This window comes from Gavialis gangeticus, unplaced genomic scaffold (assembly GCF_001723915.1).
Source record: "Gavialis gangeticus isolate Ggan-Ray unplaced genomic scaffold, GavGan_comp1, whole genome shotgun sequence".
NCBI classification, from domain to species: Eukaryota; Metazoa; Chordata; order Crocodylia; family Gavialidae; genus Gavialis; species Gavialis gangeticus.
This window is the reverse complement of record NW_017729018.1, coordinates 9,977,642-9,982,975: the sequence shown is the minus strand read 5'-3', so window position 1 is coordinate 9,982,975 and position 5,334 is coordinate 9,977,642. Positions and strand designations below refer to the sequence as shown.

Here is a 5,334-nt window from a genome sequence, read left to right as displayed (position 1 = left end):
TCGCCAGGACTGAGTCGGAGAAGGCAGCAGGCTCCGTGCTTGTATGGGGACAACAAGGGCATTGACTTAACCTGTCTCTTCTCCGCGTTAATCCTAGCTCATTGCTAGCTACCACTTGCAGATGGCGTCTTGTGCCCGGCTCCCCCCGGAGCAATGCAGCAGAGGGAAATCCTGTTGACCGTGCCCGGGGAAAGCTCCCTTTGCAGATGACCTGGGGAGAAAGCAGCGGCCGTAGAAATCTCCCTTTCTGGAGGCCAGTTTGCTTCACTGTCCTGTAGAGGAGGGAGAGCTACCACCACCCCTCCAGCTTTTTAATGGAGGTGGCAACGTGGCCCCACTCCTGCACCCTGTTTAAACTCTCCAAAGACGGCCTGCCAAACTTGGCTCCAGCCTCTGGAAGACCTGGAGGGGAAGGTATGGTGCTCATCGCCTGCTTTGTCTCGGTCCCCGGCGGGACCCCCTCCCTGCCTGCTGGAAAAACACTTGGTTTCGAATAAATGTTTGACCTCCTGCTAACCCCCCTGCTCCTGCCAGTCGAATTCTGCGCGGAGCGAAACGTGCCGCGGCCAATCCAAGGGGGGCAAGAGCCGGGGACCATATCATTAAAATGCTAAAAATGAGTGTGCTGAAAACAGACACAATTGAGTATTTAAAGCCCTGAATGAAAAGAGTGTGTGTTGCAAGGCTTGTGGGAGCTGGTCTCCCAGAGCTCTGGAAAGTATGCAGTCAGGCCTGCACCATTAGCTTTGTGTTTCTGGTTTTTAAAGGAGCTGGGAAAAGCGCGAGGGAGGCAGATGCCCACTCTGTCCCCATGGGCTGGGGGAAAAGGAGTGACCCGTCGTTCTCGGAGATGGCAAGAGGACTTGGTTTCGGGGCTGGGAGGAGCGCTCGTTCAAAGTGCCCATCGCTAGATGCGTGCGTGGAGGGGACCGTGTGCAGGGAGCCTTGCACGGGGGGGACGACGCTTGTTTGCGTTGCCCCTTGGCACACCGGCCCCCGCGTCTCCCTCTGGTGCGATCAGGTTGCTCGGTTAAGCACTTCTGCATGGCTGCTTATAGTTAACCTACTTTCCCTCCGTAGCGATCACACGTTCCAGGACTCGGCGGTGACACGTGGTTTGCTTAAGGGTTTCCAAGGGCTGCTCTCCCCTTTGGCCACTTGTGCTCCTTGCACTTTTGCACAAGTCTGCTCTTGCCTTCCATCTCAGCCGTCTGAGCTGGGAGAGACATCTGGGCGTCATCAACACCTCTGGCTCTCCCTTTATTCCCCCCCCCCGGTCTCCTAGTCCAAAAGTTGCAGCCCCCTTTTCTGCTGACCTTCCCCTCAGCATGGCATACAACACGCCAGGCGGTCCTCTAGCACGATCCTGCTTCCCCACCCATTTAAATTTAGCACTCGCTTACTCAGCGTGTGCACGCGGTTTGCAATAACCACCGCTCTCCCCCCTGGCTGTGTGCATGAGTGTGCAGGGATCTGCGTGGGTGCAGAGTGCCCACGGACCCTCCCCTCCCCGGTCAGGCAGTAACGGGCTGCCCAGGCTCGGCTCCAACAAGTGGGAGCAGATGAATTGGACGCTTAACGGTCGCATCAAACCTCTTGAAGTCTTAAAAACAACACAACTGAACCACATTTGCATTCGCTGCCAGCGGGCCCGCTTCCCCAAGAGCAGGCCAGGCAGTGGGGAGAGTTTAAACCAAAGTATTTCCCCCCCCCCGGACACACCGATTGGCTGCTAGAGCTCTGCGAGGGAACATTTTACCCCGCCTCCCAGGGTGTCCGATGTCAGGCTGGCATGAAAAATCCCATCTGTTTTCAATCTGGATCCCCGCTCGCGTCCACTAAGCATCCTCTCCTTGCTGCCCTGCCCCCACCCGCCTGCCTGGCCCACTGCTGGGTTTTTTTTTCCTTTCCTCTAAAAATGTACAGGGCCTCCCTCCTCCTTCCCTAAATACACAGCTCTCCAGCACATGCTCCAGTCCTGTGCACGCCTGCCCTGTGTGTGCACGCTCGGGGCCTGCCAAGACGACCTCTGAGCACAGGGGCTGCCGCTGTCTTTGGCTCGCAGAAACCCCAGAGGACCACCACCCTTCACCTCCGATCCTTCAAAAGGGGGAAAAAATAAATACAGTCGGAGAGAGGGAGGAAGGAAAGCCGGGATGGGTGCTAGGGTGCTTGGCGGGTGACTTGCTGCTCTTGTTTGCAGTCCAGCTTTTGCATGCAATTTTGGAAGGCAGCGAACACGGGGCGTTTTGTTCCTGCTCTCAGATCGAGCGTGGAGCCTGCGTGGGGTTTCGGCTGGGCTCTGAAACCTGGAGGTAATGACATGCCAGTGGAGATCTGTGCCCTGCGGAAATTGGCTTTGGTCCCGTGCCCCTTCTTGCCCTCACCTTTTTGTTTTTTGGTCCTCTCTTGCTGAGTAATGTCATCTTTATTCCAGGACAATCCCTCAAGCTAGGGATTATCGTATCTAAAAGGCGGTGTTGGTAAAGAGCACCTATAGTGCTACATCCATAGTAAATGGGTTTTAAAAAAAAGCCCTCCGTGGGACTTTTTTGGAGTTAGGTGAACTTTGCCTCTGAAGCAGCAAGGGCGTCGTGAGTTTGAGGCCGGCATCTGTCTTTGACTGTGGGGCTTTGGGGCAAGGGAGCCCTGCAGTTGCATCTCCTCCTTCACCCCTTCCAAGTCGCCGGAGGGTCCTGGGCTGCCTGCATTAGCCTTGCTCCCTAAGATACCCCGCTTGCCAGTTCAGCCCCAGCAGTAGAAGTGCCGAGGGAGAAGAGATGCTGGCAGCTTGAACCACCATGCAGGGGCTTCACCTAGCTCGCAGCAAGTCCATGCGAGACTGCATTAAGTCACCAGGGTCTAGCGGACCCCAGCTCACAAGGGTGCACTACACTCTGCTTTGTGCCGGCTAGGATTTTTTTTTTAGTGGCAGCAGTTTTGTTCCTAATAGATACAAGGGATACAAGGCCTCGGTGATGGGAGACCTGGGCTTTAGCGTCGGCTCTTCTGTACTCCCAGGAGGTTGCTTACTCTTTGTGCCTCAGTTTCCCTTTCTGTATAGGATGCTGCTATTTGACAGCCCCCCGGAGAGGCCCTGTGATGCTCAGTTAAAACTGGCCATTGGCTCTGAGATGCAAATGGTGGATGCTCCTGAGCTAGGTAGGCAAGTGTATTTTCTTACAGGCATCAAAAGGAAGCTGGATGACTATCAAGCTAGCTAGTTAAATAAACCCTTTGCCCTTGGAAGCGGGAACAAAGAGAGTCTGTGTCTCCCTGTCTCGCTGCCAGGTCCTGGGCTCACCTGATGGTGAGCGAGGTTTTGGGAAAGGCGGTGTATGAGTAGTCTCCGGGTGCCCGTGGTATGGATGGGGCCAGGACAGTCCCCCCCAGCACCCCCTCCCAGTAAAACCACCTCTGTCTCCGGATAACTAAATGCACAAGAGCCCTGGCAGCTAAATGCATGCCAGGCTGCTAAGCACGGGGGGTGATCACAGCTCGCCCCGTGGAGGATCTGCTTTGGGGGGCTCCCCAGCCCTGCGTGCCCCTGCTCGCCCGTGCTGCAGGCTCCCTGCCCCAGCCCCTCCTCCAGCTCCTCCCTGGCTCCCTCGGCTCCTCCTCCCATTAGTCCCGTCTCTGCCCAGACCCCAGAGGACGTTTCCCCTTGGCCTCTCCCTCTTCCCAGTGCCTCCGAACCTGGCTTGGATCAGTGGGACCAGGCGCTGTGCGGAGCCCTAGCTGCCGGGGCCACGGCACTGCGGTGGGCAGGGGGCTCCGGTGGGCAGCTCCAGCCCACATGGTGAGTCCAGCACCCTGGCTGGGGCTTCGGCCAGGGCAGCCCTAGGTGGCGGGGCGCTTCTCTCCCCTGTCATCCCCTTTTTCTCCCTTCCCCATGCTCTGTTGTCCCCGCCGGCCGTTCCCCCATTTCTCTGCTCCCTCCATCCTGGTGTCTCTGCTCCCTGTCCCACTGATCCAGTCTCTGCTCCCCCCATCCCATGCTCCCTCCCTAGTCTCCACTCCCCCTTCCCTACTTCTTCAGCCCTGCTCCGTTAACTCCTTTATGCCCAGCTCTACCGGCTAAGCCCCAGCACCGGGCAAGCTGGAAGTAGCCTGGACCCCAAAAGCCACCAAGATCCGCTATATATACCTGATGGCTTCCCCCCATCCCGGCTCAGATCTCCAGCAGCCGCTGCTCGTTGCTTGACCTTTTGGTGGCTGTGTTTTAAACCCTCCTTTCCGTTTCTTGTCTAAGGGATCAGTCCCCTTGTCCCACTTGGGGCAGAGAGCTGTCCCCTAGAGCCACCCGTCTAAAAAGGAAGTTTTTACCCCTCTTGATTTGCCCTGGGTTGGTGCATCGTGCTTCAGAAATTCCCCCTGGTTTCTGCCTGGGGCGTGCTGCTCCTGGTATCAGAAAGTAAGGTTCAAAAAAAGAAAGCTGCTCCCAGACGGAGGGGGAAACTTGAATTTCTTTTTTTGCTCGTTGGGAAGGAGCCGGGGTGGTCTAGGCTGGGAACTGGCTTGCTGCTGGTCCTGGATTTCATTGGCACCAGCTTTACCACAGCCGTTTCGCTGTTTTTAACCTTTGTCTTATGGCTCGGCGTGATCAATAATGGTGTTTAGGCAAAGGGGGGGTGGGATTTTGTGCAACAAAGATGAATCTTCTAGGTCAGCATTATTCGGAGGTCATTAAAGGTACTCTGATTCCTCCCCCCTCCCCAAACAGTTTTCCTTTTTCAATCTGGCCAGTGTTTCCCAGAGTGTTTCCTTGCACAAACAAGGGGCAAACTGCTGGGTTTCCCTACTCTGAGCAACAAACTTGTGATCCCGGTGCCCCAACGGCTTTGTCCCATTAAAAACAGGCACATTTCCCACCGCTGCCTCTCTCATTCTTCCAATCTTACTATCTCCTTTCCTTTCTTTTCTCCCTTTTTATGAACAAAGGCAATCTGGCTGGGGGCCCGATACATGATTAACACACGCGTAACACTAGCCAGGACTTGATGGATACTGTGCCTTTGTATGTGCCGGGCTAATGTATAGTGTTTACAAGGTGTCAATTTTTGTGCAATTCCTGTACTCCATTGTTAGGAGAAAATATGACTCTGTCTTGGCTTCAGAGGGCCGTTGCTGCTGGATCTTGCACTCTACCTTTTGCGTTGCAAAAATGCAACCCCCCCCCCCAAAAAAAATGATGAAGGGTTTCCATCATTAAGACAGAAACTCCTGAAATTGTCCTTTTGAGAAGTAAGTCCAATTTTAGCATTGAGGAAGAGGAGGAAAGGTAGGCAAGATTTTGTACGGTTATGTTCCTCCTCTCGTCAGCCATCCTCACCT

General features: G+C 55.2%; 1 protein-coding gene across 15 annotated transcripts in view; it reads left to right on the top strand.

Annotated features, from left to right (window-relative positions):
* Positions 1 to 3,635: 3,635 nt before the first annotated feature.
* The window catches only part of PTPRS (protein tyrosine phosphatase, receptor type S), a 208,540-nt gene continuing 206,841 nt past the window's right edge, over positions 3,636 to 5,334 (top strand). For all 15 annotated transcript variants that reach the window (XM_019513459.1, XM_019513454.1, XM_019513453.1 and 12 more), the window contains exon 1: positions 3,636 to 3,799. The gene's annotated coding sequence lies outside the window, so the exon portion shown is untranslated. The remainder of the gene's footprint in view (positions 3,800 to 5,334) is intronic.